The sequence below is a fragment of the Stegostoma tigrinum genome, chromosome 13 (assembly GCF_030684315.1).
Source record: "Stegostoma tigrinum isolate sSteTig4 chromosome 13, sSteTig4.hap1, whole genome shotgun sequence".
Lineage (NCBI taxonomy): Eukaryota > Metazoa > Chordata > Chondrichthyes > Orectolobiformes > Stegostomatidae > Stegostoma > Stegostoma tigrinum.
The window spans coordinates 48,353,929-48,377,029 of NC_081366.1; the positions used below are offsets into that span (position 1 = coordinate 48,353,929).

The 23,101-nt window shown below is 41.8% G+C and overlaps 1 protein-coding gene across 8 annotated transcripts in view; it reads left to right on the forward strand.

Annotated features, from left to right (window-relative positions):
* Positions 1-23,101, forward strand: part of arhgef37 (Rho guanine nucleotide exchange factor (GEF) 37) — a 411,845-nt gene that overhangs the window by 281,636 nt on the left and 107,108 nt on the right. For 6 of the 8 annotated variants that reach the window (XM_048543924.2, XM_048543923.2, XM_048543921.2 and 3 more), the window contains one exon: positions 6,236-6,505. The gene's annotated coding sequence lies outside the window, so the exon portion shown is untranslated. Of the gene's footprint in view, positions 1-5,385; positions 5,407-5,654; positions 5,776-6,235; positions 6,506-23,101 lie in introns of those variants that run through there. The other 2 variants (XM_048543926.2, XM_048543925.2) reach the window with 2 other exon arrangements.

A 23,101-nucleotide genomic window follows, 5' to 3' on the forward strand; every position in this document is an offset into this window, starting at 1 on the left:
AAGGTTGAGAGAACTAGGGCTTTTCTCTTTTAGAACGATGAAGGATGAGAGGTGACTTGATAGAGGTGTACAAAATGGTCAGAGGTATAGATAGAGTGGACAGCCAGAGACTTTTTCCTGGGGTGGACATAGCTATTTTGAGGGGACATAGTTTTAAAGTGAGTGAAGTTAGACATAGGGGAGACATCAGAGGTAGGTTCTTTACTCAGAGTGCTTGGGGAGCCGAATGCATTGCCGGAGAGGGTAGTGGAGTCAGCCTCATTAGGGGCATTTAAGCGGCAATTAGATAGGCGTATGGATGATAGTATAAGGTAGGGGTAGAGGTTAAATAGACCTTAGGATTAGGGTAAAAGTTCAGCGCAACATCATGAGCCAAAGGGCCAGTACTGTGCTGTACTGTTCTATGTTTTATGTCCTAAGTTGTGAAGTTGGTCAATTAAAAGGATTGAGAATTTTTCTTACTGTCATTTCATATTGGGTCTGATGTGAGGTCACATGTGCCAATTGGCACCATTTGGATTGGACCATCCTGCTCCCTGACCATTAGATCACTGCTGACCTCTCTTCTCTTGGTTCTTCCCTCTTGCGGACAAATCCACTCACCAACATTCCCAGCTGCTGCTGACTCTCACTTCCACTGAGTTGCCCGTCAATAACTACATCTTCCTCTCTTATTTCCTCACTGTCACCAACTCTCCCTATCATTGACCCATCCTCAAACTGACACCTCCTCATACTTGCTCCTTCTCACTGACCCTGTCTCTCACCAATCCTCCTTCTCATTAATCTACTCTTTCATCGATCCTCCAACTGATTGGCTTGTCCCTCCCATAGTTCTGCCTCTCATCAAACCTGTCACCAAGCCCTTCTCTAACTGGCCTTCCTTCCCAATGATCATTCTTCTACCAGATTTTCTTGACTACTAGCCCCACCTTTTTGCTGACTTTCCCGCTCACTGAACCTCCACGTTACAAGCAGGACTCTCCTCCACCAAACACTTCCTCTAGTTGACCCTCTCACCAACACGACCAGTCAAAGACCATTCTCCCTGACAATCCTCCCACTTGTGACCTTTCCTTTTGCTGACCCTCTCACTGATCTACCCAGTTGTTGCTGACTCTTGCTTTTAAGAAGTTGCTTTCTCACCAATACTCCTGTTCATCAACACTAATGCTTACTAGCCATTCCTCTCTCTGATCCTTCTGGTCACAACTGACTCTCCTTCTCATTGACTATATCTCACCGTCCTTCACTGTCACTGCTGATTCTTCCCCTCACTGACCCTCCCACTCTCTAACACCCCCTCTATCCAGTGCAGCCTCTTGCAGATCTTCCCTCTTGTCACCCTTCCTGTCTCTGTGAACTTTCCGTCTCACTGCTGACCCTCTCTGTCACTGCCTTATTTTTACAGATTGCAGTTTACCTCCACAATCCTGCCAAAGCTACTCTTCCAGCCTCATGTGTTCATCTCCTGGGGCTAGGTGGAAGGAAATGATGAGCAGGAGAAGTGGGGAACATGAATTTCAAAAGAGGGAAGATCGTAGGCAGGATTTGTGCTGACCAGGAGGCAAATGAACAGGATTGGTGATGACAAGGAGCGGGAGAAACAGTGACTCAGAGGGTCAGGGAATGGGAGGGTAGGTGAGTAGGAGGGTAGCGAATTGGAAGTTTGGGGATTAGGAGGGGCAGTAACCAGGAGGACTAAGGAGTGGGAGAGTGACTGATTTGGAAGGTTTGAGACCAAGAGAAGCAATGAGCCAGAGGACCAGAAAATGGGAGAGGCAGCAAGCTGGAGGGTCAATAACGCCACAAAATTGTGAATGAGAAATTTGGTGAATGGAACAGCCAGCAAGCTGGTGGGTCAGTAAGTGTATTAACTCTGGAAGTCTGACTTTAAAGGGACATCACTTATTGTTGAACAGCAAAATAAAGCCACAACTCATAGCATACATACACGAGCCCTAGCCTGCGACAGACAGTGAACGGTGACTTTACTCCAAAGTGTTATTGCGAATGACTGAACATTTTATTTCCATCACCAAATCACCATGGTTTTCTTGTTTTTTTTTCATTTATTATCCACCACTAATAAATCACCTATGTTTCCAACTGAATAATTATGTGCAAAGGCTGTTATGGGCACAGTGTCTGCTTTATTTTCTTTATATCCAGAGATACTCTTACACACAAAAACAAAGTTGCCGGAAATGCTCAGCAGGTCTGGCAGCATCTGTGAAGGAGAAAACAGAGTTAATGTTTTGGGTCCGGTGACCCTTCCTGTCACCGGACCCAAAATGTTAACTTTGTTTTCTCCTTCACATATGCTGCCAGACCGGCTGAGCTTTTCCAGCAACTTTGTTTTTGTTCTTGACAGCATCTGCAGTTCTTCTGAATTTTATACTCTTACACACAAAAAACACCACCCATGCTCTCCACCTCCTCTAACTTCCAATTCCCCGGTCCCCAACACTTCACTTTCGCTATGGACATCCAGTACCTATACACCTGCATTCCCCATGCAGATGGCCTAAAGGCTCTCCACTTCTTCCTGTCCTGCAGGCTTGACCAGTCCCCCTCTACTGACACCCTCATCCGTCTAGCCGAACTCGTCCTCACCCTCATCAGCTTCTCTTTTGATTCCTCCCACTTCCTACAGACAAAGGGGGTGGCCATGGGCATGGGCCCAAGCTGTGCCTGCCTCTTTGTAGATTATGTGGAACAGTCCCTCTTCCACACCTACACTGGCCCTAAACCCCACCTCTTCCTCTGTTACATTGATGACTGTATCGCCGCTGCCTCATGCTCCCACAAGGTGCTCAAACAGTTCATCCACTTCACCAACATCTTCCACCCCAACCTTAAGTTCATCTGGACTATCTCTCACACCTCCCTCACCTTCCTGGACCTCTCTGTCTCCATCTCGGGCAACCACCTAGAAACCGATATCCATTTCAAGCCCGCCAACTCCCACAGCTACCAAGAATACACCTCCTCCCACCCATCTTCCTGCAAAAATGCCATCCCCTATTCCCAATTCCTTCGCTTCCGCCACATCTGCTCCCAGAATGAGGCATTCCACTCACGTACATCTCAGATGTCCTTGTTTTTCAAGGACCGCAAAGTCTACCCCCCCCACGCCCGCAGTGGTCGAGAACGCCCTCGACCGTGTATCCCACATTTCCTGCAACTGATCCCTCACACACCATCCCCACAATAACAACCAAAAGAGAATCCCTCTCGTCCTCACATACCACTGTACCAACCTCTGGATCCAGCGTATCATCCTTTGACACTTCTGCCATCTGCAATCCGACCCCACCACCAGAGATTTTTTCCTCCCCACCCTTGCCTGCTTTCCAGAAGGATTACTCTCTCCATGTCTCCCTTGTCCACTCCACACTCCCCTCCAACCCCACCACACCCGGCACTTTTCCCTGCAACCACAGGAAGTGCTATACCTGCTCCCACACCTCCTCCCTCACCCCCATCCCAGGCCCCAAGAAGATTTGCACATCAAGCAAAGGTTCACTTGCACATCTGCTCATGTGGTATACTGCATCCGCTGTACCCGTTGTGGCCTCCTCCACATCAAGGAAACCAAACGGAGGCTTGGGGACCGCTTTACAGAACACCTACACTCGATTCACAATAAACAGCTGCACCTCCCAGTCATGAACCATTTCAATTCCCCCTCTCATTCCTCAGACGACATGTCCATCCTGGGCCTCCTGCAGTGCCATAATGATGCCACCCAAAGGTCGCAGGAACAGCAACTCATATTCTGCTTGGGAACCCTGTGGCCCCATGGTATCAATGTGGATTTCACAAGCTTTAAAATATCCCCGCCCCCCACTGCATCCTAAAACCAGCCCAGCTCGTCCTGCCTCCCTAACCTGTTCTTCCTCTCACCTATCCCCTCCTCCCACCTCAAGCCGCACCCCCATCTCCTACCTACTAACTTCATCCCGCCCCCTTGACCTGTCCGTCCTCCCTGGACTGACCTATCTCCTCTCTACCTCCCCACCTACACTCACATTTACGGGCTCCATCCCCGCCTCTTCAACTTGACTGTCTCCTCTGCACCTCTCTTCCCCTCTGTCCATCTTCTATCCGCCTCTCCCTCTCTCCCTATTTATTTCAGAACCCCCCTTCCACTCCTCCATTTCTGATGAAGGGTCTAAGCCCGAAACATCAGCTTTCCTGCTCCTAAGATGCTACTTGGCCTGCTGTGCTCATCCAGCTCCACACCTTGCCACCTTAGCCGTGCCTGCTTCGTTGGTTCTCACATTCAGAAGTGTTATCACGCACAAGTAAATGACTTACCCACGAAATCATTGTAACGTTTTTTAAAAAAACAATTAACCGCCACCAGTACAGTCAACTAGAGGGTTGTGTGCAAAGCGCGTTGTGGATAATGTGAACCACCGAACGTGATGGGATGGGGAGTGAGGGAGAGTGTGAAGGGACAAAGTCATCTGGAAATAAAGCAGTGTATCCCACGCTGTGCCCCCCCCCCCAAAGGCATCAAGAGCTTCAGCCCCTCTCCAAGGAAGCAGAAAGGGGTTCGTCAACAGATATGACCCCAGCCTGGCTCGTCAGCCTAACCAAACCCAGGAGCAGGCCCATGAAGCGGTTCTTTGATTTGCCCAGACCCCTCTGCACCGGATGCCCAAAGGGTCGGGAGTGTAAGGCTGAAGTGCAATCAAATATAAGATCTTTCAAATAACCAATTTATACATGGTCCACAGACTCCACAGCGCCGACAAATAAACATTCGACGGGGAGATCCCCGATGGATAATGGAAAGACTTCTGCGTTGAGTCCCCTACTGGAGATCCCCGCTGCCCAGTCCCCAGCAAATAAGCTCGCCAAGTCGTATCTGTGTAGCAGCAGCCTGTGCAAAAGAAAAAAAACCGCCTTTCTGCGAAGCAAATCAACATTTTTAAAATTCACCTTGCGTTTTGTATGGTTTACTACGATGAGGTAGAAAGGCAATGATTCAAAGGATCGGTGAGTGGAGAGATGGTGAGCTAGAAGGTCGGTAAAGGAACAGGCAGGAGCCAGAGGGCTGGTGATGGAGAGAAGCAGCGAACCTCAGGGGTTGCTGAATTGGACAGGTGGTGAGCTGGGTGAGGAGGAGTGGTAACAGAGCAGATAATCAGTGAGTGGGAGAGGGAGTGAGGTGGAGGTCATCCAGCAGAACGTAAGTAGAAAGATCATGCTTCTTTGATGGTAGGAACTGCCGATGCTGGAGAATCTGAGATAACACGGTGTGAATTATCCATCGGGGATCTCCTCGTCGAATGTTTATTTGTCGGCGCTGTGGAGTCTGTGGAATACAAGTATAACTTTAGAAGAGGAATTGTAGATATTTGAAAATAACTCCTGTGAAACGAGGAGTGGTGGGTGAGTCTTGAACCTAGACTTCTTGCGCGTTGAGGTAAGAACACTAGCTCTGTCCTACATAAGCCCATAGACGGAAGAATTGTAAGTTTACACAGAGGAACGCATTGGGCAAGATTTCAACAAACAAGTGTACTTTGCATTCTCGTAGACTTTCGCAATAAATTTTGTCGAAGGAATGTTGACTTGTTGAGTACACAGTGTTTCTGCTTTCTTTTCTCCTTGCCGCTTTTGCAGCTTTTTCCTGTTTCCTGTTTAAAACTCATAATTGCTATACGGGATCCTGAACGGGCCCGGCTTGTGGTTGTTGGTGAGCCTGAATGGGCCCGTCCAGGAATGTCCAAGAGGAATACGAGAACTGGCGTCTGCAAAGTTAGTGCCTATCCTTTGAGCTTGCAAACTGCAATTTGACAAACAATTGTGAGACTCGATCCCGGTATAATCGCAGGAATCTCAATTAAATTTCTGGAAACATTAACTCTATATGCATGTGTTATCTAAATGCACTTCATCCTGACATAGGCACACAAATGAACTTTTTTTAAAAAAAATTCTTTATTGCTATCTCCAATGTTTTGAAATTCAGAATGAAGCATTTTGGGGGGAAGAAAAGTGTACAAACTTCATTTGAATAGATTTGTGCTGGTAAGTACAGTGTGGAGCTGGAGAAATACAGCAGGCCAGGCAGCATTAGAAGAGCAGGAATGTTGACATTTCGAGTCGGGACCCTTAAGAAAATAATTTGTGCTGGTGTTGTTATTGGTTTGTAATTATTCCCATAATTAATTCTATTTATGATGACCAGGTATAAATCTGTACTTTTAATTTCCAGGCACGAGCGTGCAGCGTGAAGAGAAAACAATCGCCTTGCATTGTTTAAGGTCCTCAATAATGGCATCCAAGTGCAGTTTCAGGAATTACTGAGAAAAACCGGTTCATCAAGATCACTTGTTGGAAGACTGGTGCGATAACTTGTAGCCTAATTACAACTGCTTCAGTTTGCTGTTATATTTGAATCATTCAAGACGAAGGTTCAATTTGACCTGAATACACTGATCCAACTGGCGGGAATATCTGTTTCTGCAAATCAATATTAATGACGGTAAGCTTTCTTGATTTTTATACTTTGGATTGAATCGAATTTTTCCTACAATCGCTGGCTGGTTTAAATATGCACATATTACTGCTACCATAGTGCTTTTATTAAATACAAGTTTTAAGATTTGCATTGTTTAAAAGAATTTAGATATATGGAAGTTTGGTTACACATCCATCTAACCTTCAGTTTTGTGAATATAGTCACATCGTAACCAGAGAAAATTACTCAAAAGTCTCCTCAAGTCTGACTGACTGTGTGTGACTGCCCTGTATATTATGTTATCTTATTCGTTCAAGATCTATGCATCCCTATTTTAGCAATTTATTTACCTTTAAAACTCATTCATTTCTTCACTTTACACACCATGCTGCTCTGTTGAACATTTCAGTATCTGGCTAGCTCAGAATATTTTTGGAGATTGGGCTAGGTACCTGTGGATACAAAGAAACATAGCCAATAAGAGGAAGAGTGGGCCATTTGGCCCTTCGAGCGTGCTCCACCATTCAATATGGTCACGATGGATCATTCATATCGGTATGCTATTTCCATCTTCTCCCATATCCTTTGTTCCCTTTAGCTGAAGAATTGCATCTAACTCATTCTTCCAAACATTCAAAATTTTGGTCTCAACCTGTTTCTCTGAAAGAGATTTCCTGAGGCTCACCACTCACTGGGTGAAGAAATTTCTCCTCCTCTCCATCCTAATTGGCCAACTCCATATCCTTAAATTGACTAGAGACAAAAAAAAACTGCAGGTTCTAGAACCCAAGATAGACAAACAGGAGGCTGGAAGAACACAGCAGGGCAGGCAGCATCTGGAGGAAAGGAGCAGTCAACGTTTTGGGTATTAGGCTTCTTAGGACTAAAGCCTCCTGTTTGACTTCCTTGAATTGACCCCTGGCTCTGGACTCCATGATTATCAGGAACATTCCTCCTGCATTCACTTTGTATAGACCTGTTGGAATTTTATAGGTTTCCATGAAATTCTCCATCACTCTTCTAACCTCCAGTGAATATAGTAGTAACTGATCCAGTCTCTCTCCACATCATTCTGCCACCCAGGTATCAGTCTGGCAAACCTTAGTTGCAGTCCCGCCATAATCAGAACATCCTTCCTCAGATAAGGACACTAGAACTACGCACAGTACTCACTATAACCCTGTTCAGTTATGACAAGACATCCTTGCTCCTGTGCTCAAATCCTCTCTGAAGGCCATTTGTTGAACTCACCATCATATACCTGCATGTTCTTTTCAGTGACTGATGTACAAGACACGCAGGTCTTGTTGCTCCTTCCACTTTCCCAACACATTGCCTATCAGATAAACTGCCTTCCTGTTTTTGCTATGAAAATGGATAATGTCACGTTTATTCACATTGTACTTCATTTACCATGCACTTGCTGACTCATTCAACTTTTCCAAATCACACTGAATCCTGTATCCTCACACTTCATCTTCCTGCCAAACTTTGTGTCATCTGAAAACTAGGAATTATAGCATTTTAGTTCTCTCATCTGGATAAGTAATATATACTGTGAATGGTTGGGACCTAGGCATTGATCCCTGCAGTGCGCCACTAGTCGTTGCATGGCAATTGGAAAAGTGGAAGTACACAAATGGTATAAAATCACAATTCCTTTTGAACAGTTCACCGCAACCAGGAACTTAATTTGGAATAAATTGTTTTCTTAAATCTGATTGCGATGGTAAGTGAGGTGATCAAAATGTTAAGTTTTCTCTTTTTTTCTTTATTCCTGTATTTTGTCTGTTGTTATAAACTGTTCTGTTACAAGAGGTAAAACTGTGTGATTGATTGCAAAATGTCTTGTAACAGAGATATATAATGGAAGATAAATAAACAGGGTTAATATGGAACCCATTATAAGAATGGGAACTTGCATGACTTGCATCATGCTGCTATATAAAATGGAACAATTACTTTGGTCTAAAGACTTAGAAAGACAACGTGCAGGGAAAACTTCTAGAGTCAAGCTACAAATGTACCCTGTACCTAATGGAAACTCACAACAGTAACCCAAAACATTGAACCATAATTTGCTGTGGTAGGCCAATTCATGGTGTCAGTTTGACGTGCTTTTGCATGTTTAGAAAAATTTTCGTGGCAAATTGTTGAATGTTTGAGGTGATGATTTAGAAATACCATTCGTAGGTGAATGAACAGGGTTACCTACTTTGTATCTTCTCAACAATCAATCAGACTGAAAAACTGTGAAATAGTACAAGGACATGGTGGTTCAGTGGTTAGCGCTGCTGCCTCACAGTGCTAGGGACCTGGCGTTGATTCCACCCTTGGCCAACTGTGTGGAATTTATACATTCTCCTCATGTCTGTGTGGGTTTCCGCTGGGTGCTCTGGTTTCCACCCACAGTCCAAAGATGTGTAAATTAGTTGGATTAGCCATGGGAAATGCAGGGCTACAGGTAAAAGGTAGGGGGCATGGATAGGATGCTCTTCAGAGTGGCAGTGTGGACTTGTTGGGCCGATTGGCCTGTTTCCACACTGTAGGGATTCTATGATCTTTAACAGAGAAGCAAATGTAAACTAAAGTGAGTAAATTCAATGCCCAATTAGGAACAGGAAAAATGAAGGAAAAATTTGATTTAAGTGTGTTCAAAAAAAATGTGGTTGCTTTTAGAAAAGCTATTTAAAACTTGACATTTAAAAATTTAAAAACAAAACTAAAAATCTAAAGAATGACGCTTCACACAGGTATTAGTTTAAAAGCCAGAAAGGTTAACAGTTTAAATGAGTGCTTTGCACATCTTTAAAAGGATATTCTGACTGAAATGGGCAAAACTTAACTCTGTGGCAAGCTTTGTTACTGTTGGAGAAATATAATTTCACAACATCCTGTGTATTTCAATAGTGGGACAGTTAGCATGACACAAAGCTAATGGCAGAGTTCTGAATTTTGGGCAGCAGTTTATGAAGTTTTGTATGTAATTGTGTATCAGCGTTCAATTACAAACTCATTGAGTCATACAGCATGGAAACAGACCCTTTGGTCCAACCAGTCCATGCTGAACATAATCCCAAACTAAAATAGTCCCACCTGCTTACTCCTGGCCTATAATCCCTCTAAACCTTTCCTACTCATATAACCAGCTAAACGTCTTTTGAATGTTGTAATTGTATCTGCATTCACTACTTTATAAGGAAGTCTCATGTTTCTTTTAAATTTCTGTCCTCTCACTTTAAAAATGTGTCACCTAGTCTTGAAATTCCCCATCTTAGCGAAAAGACAACTACCAACAACTCCATCCATACCTTTCATTATTTTATAAACTTCAATCAGGTCACGTCTCAACCTCCTACACTCCAGTGAGAAAGTCCCAGCCTATCCAGCCTTTTCTTGTAACTCAAACCTTCCAAACCCAGCAACATCCTGGTAAATCTCTTCTGAACTCTCTGCAGCTTTATAATACTCTTCCTATAACTGGGTGACCAGAACTGGACACAGTATTCCAGAAGAGGCCTCACCAATGTCCTGTACAAGCTTAATGTAATGTCCCAACTCCTGTACTCAAAGGACTGAGCAATGAAGGCAAGCGTGCCTTTCTAAACATCTTGCCTATATGTGATGCAAATGTACCCCTAGATCCCTCTGTCCTAAAACACTACCCAAGGCCCTATTATTAGTTGTATGTGCCCTACTCTTGTTTGTTGTACCAAAATGTAATACCTTGCATTTATCCAGATTTTACTCCATCTGCCATTTTTCAGCCCATTGACCCAGTTGATCAAAATCCCTTCATCATCTTAGAAAACCTTCACTGTCTACAATGCTACCAATTTTGGTCTCGTCTGCAAACTTACTAATCATGCTTTCTATATTATCATCCAAATCATTAATATGAATGACAAACAAAAGAGGACCCAGATCTGATCCCCCTGGATTACCACAGGTCACAGGCCTTCAGTCCGATCAGCGATCCTCCACTATTACTGCCTGTCTGCTATCAGTAAGCCAATTATGTATCCAATTGGCAAGCTCACGCGAATCCTATGTGACTTAACTGCACTGATTAGCCTACTGCATGAAACCTTGTCAAAGGCTTTGCTAAAATCCAGATAAACAACGTCTAATACTTTGCCATCATCAACCTTTTTGGTAACTTAGTCAAAAATCTCAATCAAGTTTGTGAGACCCAGTTTTCCTTGCACAAAACCATGTTGACTGTCCCGATTCAAGTTTTGCCTCCATAAGTGTCCATCAATCCTGTCTTTTATAACCACCAACAATTTACCCACAACCGAAGCCGAACTCATGAGCCTATAGTTCCCCTGTTACTCCTTACAACCTTTCTTAAAAAAAGTGCAACATTAGCCACCCTCAAGTTAGAGGCATCTCACCTGTAGCAGTAGATGATGCAAATATTTCTGCAGGTGGTCTCGTAATTTCCTCCCTTATTTCCCACAACATTCTGGGATATATTAGATCAAGTCCTGGATCTTTATATTCCACCTTTATATTCTGTAAGACCTCCTGAAACTTCCTCTTCTGTAATGTGAACTGTTTTTAAAACATCAAAATTTATTTCTCTGCATTCTGTAGACTCCATTTCGTTCTCCACAGTAAAAACTGATGCAAAATATTGAAATTGTTGTTGCGCTTGCACATAAACAGTGAATGCTGTTCACCTGCCTGTTAATGTTGATGAAATATTATGTGTCAATATGTAATTTCCAACTGACATAAATGCTTGAAAATTCATTTTATTACCATGCCAAAACTTATGTTTAGTTTTTTATTCTATGTTTACAATGCCAGTTTTTAGCGATTGATCCGGTTGATGGTGGTGGCTTTGGAGGGGCTTTGTGTTACAACTCCTCTCGCTCTCATCTGCTAGTTATTCTGAGACAGAGATGAAACTTTGGGGGATTTTGTTCCCAGAAATGACCGTCATCCTGTCTGACCTTCAGATTTCACCCATGCGTTAGTGTGATTCATGGCTGGACTATCAGTAGGAAAGTAAGGAATTCCCAGTTTTCTGTTCTTCCTTTCATTTCAAGAAACTAAATGTGGAGTACAAAACTAACCTTCACCTCTCGCAAAAATAAGACCACCACTATCGCAATCACCCTTTTATCAATTCTTGAGATATTGAATTTCAGGATACTGACTCAGGAACAATGAAGAAATTGCCAAATGTGTCTACTGACAGTGGACATATTGTAAGTATTGGAGGAGATAGTGTTTGTATTAAATTTCTGCCATTCGACTTCTTGTAAGTGAAGGATACCTGGCAAGGAGGTGTTGCTGAGATTGCCCTGTAGAGAATGCATAATGCAATCATAACACTCAAGTGGTGGAGGTTGTGGATTTTGAGTATAGTGACTCTTTTACAAGAATCTTTTGAAACATTATAACAGCTTTGTGCTAGATTTTCTATTACGCTTTCGTTACACTTCACAGGAGAAGTGCACTGTTAGCCTTGGAGTTGATAGAAGTTAAAGTTTTTCAAAAGTATTCTCCAACTTACCTGTCTATTACAACCAGGTTGACAGTAAGCATGGACTAGGGCCTTGTGCATAACAAATCATTTTTACGAATAAATAGACTCTAGACTCAGTAAACAATTATGATCCCTCAGCGTATAACTCAAATAGTTAAAACTTTAGCCATCTTGTAAAATTCTTCTTTTACACAGAGAGATACAAACAAAAAAAAAGTGGAAAGGCAGGATTTGAAAGAGATACAACAGCTTACAGATATAGATAGGTTAAGTCAGTGGGTTAAAAAAATTAAGTGGAGTACAATGTGGTAAAATGCGAAGTTGTTCATTTGGGAAGGAAGAACAAAAGAACAGAAGATTATTTAACTGAAGAAAAATTGCAGAAAACTGCAACACACGGGGAGTTGAGTGGACTTTTGCATGATACACAAAGCTGGCACACAGGTACAGCATGTAATCAGGAAGGCTAATGGATTGTAGGCCCTTTTCTCAAGTGGGTTGGAATCCAAGAGTGGGGAAATCTGACTGCAACTGTACAGAGTGCTGGGGAAACCTCATCTGGAGGTCTTGGTCACCTTATTTAAGGAAAGATATAAATTAATTGGAGCCACTTCAGAGAACGTTCACCAGGTTGATCCCTGGTATTGTCTTAAAAGAAAAGCCTAAACAGGTTGGAGTTTAGGAAAATGAGAGGTGATCTCATTAAAACATACATCATTCTTAGGAAATTTGACAACATAAATGCTGAGAGGATGTTTCCCCTTATGGGAAAGTCAAGGACCAGAGGACATAGCCTCAGAATAAAGAAGCTCATGGAAGCCTTGAACTCCCTGATATTTCAAAATCTCTTTAATTCCTGTTTAAATATTTTCAGTTATCTAGCCTCTATAATACTCTCTTGGGTGGAGAGTTTCAGAAATTCACTACCTTTTGGGAGAAGAACTTCTTTTGCATCTCAGTCTTAAATGTATATGTATTAGCACCCCTAGTTTGAGATTCACCCACTAATGAAAACCATCTCAGGATCTTCTCTGAGGCCCCTCTGAATCTCATATATTACAGTAAGATCACCCCTCATTCTTCTAAATTTTAATGAGTATGGCGTAACGTGTTTAGCTGTTCTGATAAGTCAACCCCCTCATCCAGGAATCAGCCTCGTGAATTTTTTTCGAGCTCCAATGCCAATATATCCTTTCTTAAACTCAGATCAAAATTATTCATAGTATTTGGTGTGGTCTTTCCAACATACTGTAGCATTGTAACAAGACTTTCCTATTTTTAATCTCCAACTCACAAACAATAAAGGCCAAAATTCAACTTGCCACCTTTATCACTTGATGCACCTGTTTGCTAACATTTTGTGTCCCAGACAAAAAAACCCAAACTTTTTGTGCTACGTTTTTAGAAGTCATTTTCAATTTAAATAATAATCCTTTTGATTCGTCATATCAAGGTTCATGATCTTGCACTTTCCTACATTGCACCAAATCCTGGCAGATAGTTTAAGTAATTCAACTCTATCTATGTCATGTTGAAAATTTTTTATGTCCTCAATACAAGTGCTCGCCTACCTATTTTTGTCTTATTGGAAAATTTGAAGACATTACACTTTGTCCCATCATCCAAGTCACTAATATAGATAGTACATAATTGAGGCCCTGGAGGCAATCCTTGTGTCACTCCATTATTCTCCAAACTGAAATAAGATTCATTAATCCTGACATTGCTTTCTATTTGTTAACTAATTCGTAATCCAAGCTAATATGTTATCCCCAATACCATGAGCCGAATCCTTTTACATGGCTCCTTAATAGAAATTCAAATACATAACATCTACTGGTGCCCCTTTATCAATTCTGCTTCTTTTATCCTCAAAGAACTCGAGCAATTTTGTTAAACATGATTTTTCTTTCACAAAAATAAGTAGATTCTGTTTAATTACACTAGGTTTTGCTAAATATCCTACTCTTTCCTTCAATTTAGTCCTCCCGTCTTCCACAAATTAAGTTAAACCCCTATTTACAACCCTAGTTAGACAATTTGCAGCAACTCTGGTCTCAGCATGGTGAATGCTGCCATGCTATGGTGAGTGATTGTCTTTGTAGTGTTTTCTTTGCTCTCCCCTTGAATCCTGGCCATTTGAGTAGAAAGCAAGATTTTGCTGGGGAGGTACTTTCCCACAATCCAGATAATGTAACTGACTCATAACAACTGTTATGCACATTTTATAGAAGCTTTGCCTGAATAAATAAAGCTGCTTTCACAAAGGACTTTCCAACTATTTGCTTATCGTTCATTAAATCTGGAGAATGTAATTGAAACGCTCCAGGGAGAATTCCTCTGCTGCATTGAGTATGCAGTCCAGATCTCTCTGCAGTGCAGGAGTATGGTGACAACAGCTGCCCAGTGCACCAGGACGTCTGTTGACTTGTGGAGGTTTTGTTCTCAAACACTTACTAAGCTGTCAGACATGATCTGTGTTGGATATCCTAGCAATGGTGGCTTTATGAAAAATGTGGTTGCCAAGTTGTGAAATGCTCAACATATTTTGGAATCTCTCGTTCAATGTTTGACTAAGCAAGTCAAGGATAGTATGAGTTCTATATTGGCAATATTCAAGGACAGGCTAATTTCTTTCAGAGTAACATGCAAATCTGGTGTAGAATGGACAACTGCATTATAGCTACCTGCATAGTTTGGTCATATATGTCCATGGTGGTTAGTTTCATTATGACACAAAAGTGACTGAGGTTAAAGAGATTTCCATTGAAGTGGTATTTCATATTCACACCAGAGGACAGTCGATTTTTCCTGAGGTAAATGACTACTGTCCAGTAGATTATATATGGTGTGAGAGTTAAATACAGCCTTGCTTGACACCAGTATGGATTTTGAAGGAATCTTTTTCAATTCTCCCTATCAGAAAGTTATAGTCATATCATCAGGTCAATGAATCATTAAAGACTTGCTGGTATTGTTCTCAATATTTTACTCAGATTCGTTTGGCAACAAAGACCATTTCGGAAGTTCCTCTGGGAAATGTAAATCCACGCTATCTCCAACAGGATTTACTCAGTCACAGGAAGTAGGCGTTTCAAAAAAATGCACATCAGGATTTTCTCCATGTACAACAGCGAAACAGCAACCTTGTTAGCTTCCACAGCATGATAATGTTCTTTTCTTGAAAATTGTTACAGACACTGGGAAGAATAAGAATATGAGCATTTGCTGTTGACAGGCCAAAGAATCAGTACCAGAACACTTGCTGAATAAATGTGATATCAATATTGAAGGTTCAGTCAGGGACTGGGAACACTAAAGGTGCAACCATGGGATTGTGAGTTATCACGGGACATGGGTATACTCCACAATGCCAGATACATGAGATGGAACTGGAGGGATTGTGGTAATGAGGTTCCTTGCCTCATGGCTGGATGAAAGGATGCACTAAGTCTCAGGACAATTGGATAAATTATGTCCAAGTCTAAATGAGGCAGTTATTTCCTTTATCTTGGCAGAACTTTGACCTAGCTAGATAGAATATACAATGAAGAAACAAGTTGTTAGTCTACTTGTCAGTGCTGGTGTTTACCTTCATCACCAGACTGCCCTGCCACACGTAAATCTTATTAGAATAATCCTCTATTTCCTTCTCACACATATACTTACTAAAAAACTACGTTGTTATTTGGCTTTCATTTTCATACATCTTTGGCTGCTAGTTTTTCTCTTGCTATTTGTGTCTACTTTCTTAAAACATTTTGTTGTCTGCGTTTTGGACACTTCGGCCTGTTTATGCATTTAAAACAATTTATCTAAGTACTCTTCTCAGTGAGGCAGACAAATGGACATAATCTGGTTTGCAGCTCAACTCTATTTTGTTAATAAAACATTCCTTCTTAACACAATATGATCATTTCCCAAATGACCACATGTTGACTCTCTATCTGGCTGTATCTGTTTGAGAAAGGATATTACCCACAACAGTCTACATGTTTGAGCTAGGCTGTTGGAATCTTCTTCCTCTTCAACATAAGGCTGGCTCTCTTCCATAAATGTGGGTCTCACAGTTCGGGGCAGGTCTTCTTGGGCTGCTACATGGACTTCCACCATGGGTCTTGCTAAATCTTCATTGAAAAGCGTGGCTTCCAGGTGAGTGTTTTTATCGCCCAGGCTTCTAAGAATTCCCATGCTTGCCTCTACTTCGTCTGTCCCAGGATCCCGGTGTTGTCCCAATCGAATTGGTGGTTCTCCTTATCCAAGTGGATGGAGATGAGTGAGTTTTGGTCGTGTCTTTTGATGATTTTGGGTGTGTGTTAGGGTGGTTGAAAACACACAAACAAAGCTGCATGAGAACATTATTTAAACAGGCAACAACACACTGCAGCAGCACAGAGCAACATCAAGAAGAAAAAGAGCAGCTCTTCTTCCAAGTATTCAAAGACAATGGATACCCGAAAAACTGGGTCAGAAGATGCCTATCACATGCATGACAACAGGAAGATACTTCACACCCCAACACACTCACCACGCTAACTTACATCAGGAACACATCTAAACTGACCACATGACTCCTACGATCACTAGGCAGCAGAGTAGCACACAGACCCACATCAATCCTACACCAACTGCTCACCCAGACCAAAGACCCACTACCCACTATGGACAGGACCAGTGTCATATACAAGATTCCCTGCAGAGACTGCGACAATTACTACATTGGACAAACAGGAAGGAAATTAACCACAAGGGTATGCGAACATCAACTGGCAACAAAAAGACACGATCAACCCTCACTCATCTCTACCCACATGGAAAGGACAACCACTAATTCGATTGGGTCAACACCAGGATCCTGGGACAGGCAAAGCAGAGACAAGCACAGGAATTCTGAGAAGCCTGATACTCCATTAAGAAAGCCATCAATAAACACATAGAGCTAGACCCCATATACACTCCATTGCAAAGGAAAACCAACAGGGAACTGAAACGTCTGTGGAACAACGAACCAGCTCAACGAGCCAACCAACCACAACATCTACTCGGCATTGCTTGGTGTGGCTGAGGATCTCCCTCTGGCATAGCAGTCTCTGGCTCATTTTGTTGCATAGGAAAGACAATGAATGCACAATTCACCTCCTCAGATTTGTCTTGGCTCTCTTCTAGGCCAGCTGAGCTTTCTGTTCCTGCTCATTGTGTCATAGCTATCAGAGACTTCCGCTTGGCAGTGTCAAAATCTGCCATCTTTGTGTTTTGCAGGTGGCTTTAAAGCATAGGTATTTATGACCAGAAAGTCTTTGGATATATGCCATCATTCATCCCATGAATATGGCTGAGCCAATGAAGACATTGGTTTGACAACAATATTTGTACACTGGTTGAATTAGCATGCTCGGACCCCTGAGTTGATGACATTAACCCTGTGTGTGATGATGATTAAAGCGCCAATGTTGAAACTATTCCATCTTTTCTCCTGCCTAGCATATGATGGCTAGGTATCACCACTCCATGCAAGAATGCAAGGAAGATGCAAACTTGGTAGACTCAATAGTTTTCTGTTTGTAGTCAGCTTGCTGCTCCACACACTCTCCTCCTTAATTTGGACATTAAGCTGCTCTTTTATATGTCGTCTCTATATCTTTTTCATGATATAGCAATCCAACAATACTCACCACTCCAATTGTGGTCTAATCAATGTTTTATACAAGTTAGCATAACGTCTGTACTTTTAAATTCCACGCTTTTACAAATAAAGTGCATGGTTTGCTTTCTTAATCACCTTATGAACATATATTACAACTTTCAGTGATTTGCATATTTGTATTCAGAGCTCTTTTTGGGGTAGCAAAGCATTTAAGTAAGTTTCTAAGCAATATATGATCCCCTTACTTCTGTTAACAAACTGAATTACTTCTCACTTTTTAAGGTGAAATTCAGCTGCAGGCTATATCTCTGTTCTACAAATGTTAATGTTTTCTGTGCTATGTTCGACAAGGAAGAGATTTAATGCCATTACCATCACTAAATCTCTCACTATCAACGTTGAGGGAGTTACCGTTGACCAACCATATAAATGCTGTGGCTATACGAGCAGGTCAAAGGCTTGGAATTCTGCGTAGAGTAGCTCAGTTTCTATCTCACAAAGGCTGTTCTCTGTCTACAAGGCAGAGATCAGGATTGTGATGGAGTACCCTCCACTTAACTGAATGAGAACGGCTTCAACAACACTCAGCAAACTTGATACCCTCTCGGACAAAGAAGCCTGCTTGGTTGGAACCCTCTCCACCAACTTACAGTTGCTTCCTCCACCAGAAATGCAGTTACATGCAGTCCAAAAAATGCACTGAAGCAACTCAGTTCAAGAGCTAGTAGGAACTGCAGATGCTGGAGAATCTGAGATTCCAAGGTGTAGAGCTGGATATACACAGCAGGCCAAGCAACATCAGAGGAACAGAAAGGCTGACATTTCCGGCCTAGACCCTTCTTCAGAAAATTTACTAAAGAAGAGTCTAAGCCCGAAACCTCAGCCTTCCTGCTCCTCTGATGCTGCTTGGCCTGCAGTGTTCATCCAGCTCTACACCTTGCTTTTTCAGTTGAAAGGCAACTTGATGGCCTAAAAATGTTAGCTTTGTCAGCAATGCCAATATCACATTAAAAAAAGCTGCCTTCAAGCTCATGACTTCTCCCGTTGGAAGGGCAAGAGCATCAGATCCAAGAGAACACCACCACTTATGAATTCTTCCATCTAATGTATCATCCTGACTTAGAACTATTGGCACAAGATCAAAATCCTGGAACACCTTTCTCAGTAGCAATGTGGGTGTACCTTCATCCAGAAGACATGCAGTTCAAGAGGATGACTCATCACTACTTTCTCATGGGCATTGGGGATGGACAACACCTGATCCATAAACATGAAAGTATTAAAAATATTGTTGCTGTTATTCTAAAGTGTTGATTGTCCTTCCCAATTTGGGGTTGTCACAAGTTTAGAAATTATTCTTTTTTATTTCAACATGTAACTCATTCATATAACAGTAGCCCCTCAGGTTTATGGGACCCCACTGCCCACCTTTTGCCCTCTAAATAATTTCTCTTTACTCCTATCCTTTGTTTTTACCTTGTAGCTAGCCACCTACCAGTTGTGTACCGACTTCACAGGCTGTGACCTTGTTGAATAGTTGATCATATAACACCTTTCAAGAGACCATTTTGAAAATCCAAATTATATTAGAACTATTACATGACCCTTGTCTACATTATCTACTATCATATTAAAAAAATCAGATGCAGTCCAATCAACACTTTATCTTTAAAATTGATGTTGAATATTTTTAAATATATTTGTTTCTGCACATTTGTCTTATTTCCTCATTTTGTAGAGGTGCCTTTCCTTTTACAACATACATTGTATTGACGTCTGAATTGTTTCCCCTTATTTCTTGTGAAATTTAGTCAAGGGCAAAGTAAACTCTTGTGGCAATGTACATTACACCAATGACTGTACTGTGGAGGAAGTCATTGAAATTAAGACATCTGTTTGTGATAGTACAACACCCCACAATAGTGCAAGTTCCTTCTTTGTTTATTGCCTGGATTTCTTTTCCATTGTATCTCATTGTCATCACAGTCTAAGACCACATTCCACTTAAACCTTGCAGCTGTGTCTGAGAAACCACACACAAACGCTCCATCATTGTTCTCTGTGCACAGACTTCTGCTCTGGTTTAAAAATATAACACATACAGAACTCAAGTCCAGGCCGGAACAACTAAATATGAGGGAACAAGAGCAAGCTTTTATCTGTTTAGAAAGAATTATGTGGATGGAAAATTGTGGACAGTGCAATCCAATTTTTTGTGGTATGCATTCCATAAGTATCAAACCTCAGCATAAAGAACAGTGAAAGTGCCACAGAGAATTATAGATATTACTGCATGGAAACTTGACACAGCAGTCTTGCATTAAAACTAGGCTTTCAATTTGAATAATCTACTTCAATTCCATCATATCTTTTTTCTATCCCTTTCATACTTGTCAAATACCCATCTTATTACATTTTGAATAATGTTGCAGCTTCTACCTCAGCACTTCACATCCTGATGACTATCATTTCTAGATTATTCTAAACCTGTGCTCCCTTGGACTAATTTATAAATCAGTCGAAGTGTTTACCCTCACAAAACATTTTTTAATTTTGAAAACCTCTCTTGGATTGTCCTTTATACTGCATTCCAGTCATTAAAGCTTTCATGTGGAATTTGCTGAACAAAAGTGATGCAGTTAAAAATTCACACCATTATTAAAAGATGTGGAAGTCAGCCAGAAACCTATGGTGAGGAAGTCTAGTGCTACAACACCATTAGTGTTATGAAAAATTATGCATACTTAATACTCCTGTGATTGTCATGAATTTACTGAATTTCATGTATTTACTGTATATTAATTGTCCATTAACATCACCAAAAAATGTTGTTGAATAAATAGGAACATAAGACCAGGAGTAGGCCATTCAACGTCTCAAACCTGTTCCAGGATTTGTTGGGATCATGGCTGATCTGTGTCCAAACTCTGTATGCTTGCCACATATCCCTTAATGCCTTTGCTTAAGAAAATTTCATCTGTCTCAGATTTAAAATGAAAAACTCACCCAGCATCCACTCCATTTGTGGAAGACAGTTCCAAACATCTGTCACCCTTCGAGTATAAAATGTTGCCTAACATCTCTCCTGAATGGTCTTGCCCTAATTCTCAGACTATGACTGTTAGTTCCAGAATCCCCAAATGTTGATTATCTTTAAGATAGGATAATAGATTATCTTTATCTACCTGTTAATATCTTGAAGAAACCAATTAATGCCACAACAGGACTTTTTGATAACATAATAATTTTAATTGTTACTGTTCAATCTCTCTGGTCGAGAAAAGGAACAATTAAAAGTTTGGATTTTAATTCCTTCAGGTTTTGAATTATTTCAAAATGATTTTGATGATGATCATTTTAAAATTGCGTTTTCTTCTGTTCATTCTTCCTCAATCCAGTCTTCACTTTCTGTTTTATTTCAGTACCTGATTTAGGTTTAGAATTGTTTAATCTTGTCACTTGTACCTAGGTACAGAGAAAAGTGGATAATGTTGCCACATTCTGGCACCATCTAGAAATGTAGAATAAATTACTGAGTAAATCATATACATTTTTATTATTTGTCTTATTCATTTGTGGCATGTAGGCCTTGCTGTCTGGTCAGCATTTATTGACCTTCCTTGGTTTGCCATGAGAAGTTGGTAGCGTTCTTGAACCGCTACAGTCTACCTGCTGTAGGTTGACCCACAATGCCATCAGGGAGGAAATTCCAGGATTTTGGCCCAGTGACAGTGAAGGAACAGTGATATGTTTCCAAAACAGGATGGCCAGTTGCTTGGAGTGGAGCTTGAAGGTGATGGTGTTCCCTTATATCTGCTGCCCTTGTCCTTCTAGATGGAAGTGGTCATGGGTTTGGAAGGTGCTGTCTGAAGACCTTGGGTGAATTTCTATAGGGCACCTTGTAGGTAGTACATCCTGCTGCTACTGACCGTCAGTGGTGGAGGGAGTGGATGCTTGTGGATGTAGTGTCAGTCAAGCGGGCTGCTTTGGCCTGGACGGTGTCAAGCTTCTTGAGTGTTGTTGGAGCTGCATGTCTCCAGGAAAGTGGGGAATATTCCATCACATTGCTGACTTGTGCCTTGTAGTTGGTTGACAGGCTTTGGGGAGTCAAGAGGTGAGTTACTCGCCCCGGTATTGATAGCCTCTGACCCGCTCTTGTAGCCACTGTGTTTATGTGGCAAGTTCAGTTGAGTTTCTGGTCAATGACAACTTTCTGGATGTTGTTTGTGGGAGATTCAGTGATTATGACACCTTTGAATGTCAAGGGTTGGTGGTTAGATTGTCTCTTATTGGTGATGGTTATAGCCTGGCATTTGTGAGGCACAATGTTACTTACCACTTGTCAGCCCAAGCTGGATTTGTCCAGATCTTGTTGCAATTGAACATGGACTGCTTCAGTATCTGAGGATTTGTGATTGGTGCTGCCCATTGTGTAATCATCAACAAACGTCTGATCTTATGATGGAGGAGAGACCATTTATGAAGCAGCTGAAGATGGTTCGGCCGAAGACACTACCCTGAGGAAGTCCTACAGAGATGTCCTGGAACTGAGATGACTGACCTCCAACAACTACAGCCATCTTTCTACATGTCAGGTAATGACTCCAACCAGTGGAGATTTTTCTGCCTGATACCCATTGATTCCAGTTTTGCTGGGGCTCCTTCATGCCACACTTACTCGAATCAAGGGCTGTGAACCTCACCTTACCCCTGGATTTCAGCTGTTTTGTCCATGTTTGAACCGAGGCTATAATGAGATCAGGTGATGGGTGGCCCTGGCTGAACCCAAACTGGGCGTCACTGAGAAGGTTATTTCCGACAATGTGCTGCTTGAAAGCACTTTCGATGACACCTTCCATCAATTTACTGATGATTGAGAGTAGGGTGATGGGGCAGTAATTAGTTGAGTTGTATTTGTCCTGCTTTTTATGTATAGGACATACCTGGGCAATGGTCTTACGGTCATCAGTAGATTCTTAATTCCAGATTTTCTTTTAATTGAATTTAAATTCTACCATCTGCCATGGCAGGATTTGAACCTGGTTTCCCCAGAACATTTGCTGAGTTTCTGGAATAATAATCTAGCATTAATATCACTTGGCCATTGCCTCCCTAGAAATAGTAAAATATGGAATAATTTAATATTAAATTGACATTACTAAAACTGAAACAAGCGTAAAAGCTTTGTCTTTCCCTGTCCGAAGACTTTACCCTCTTTGCTCCTCCTGTTGCTGCTGTCCAACATCTTCCTGGGTTCCTAGCAAAATGTTCCTTGCTGCTGCCCTCGGTGCCATCCCCTCCATGCCTGCAGCATCTGAGCTGGAGATGGTCATGCTGCACAGGTCCTGTATTTCCTCCGACAATGGACATCAACTGACGAGGTCCTGGCTCCAAGTCGATCAACGGGGCTCTGCCTCGTCTTCCAATGCTGCCACCTGAGCTGGAACAGAGATGGAGATGCACAAGGCCTTGGGTC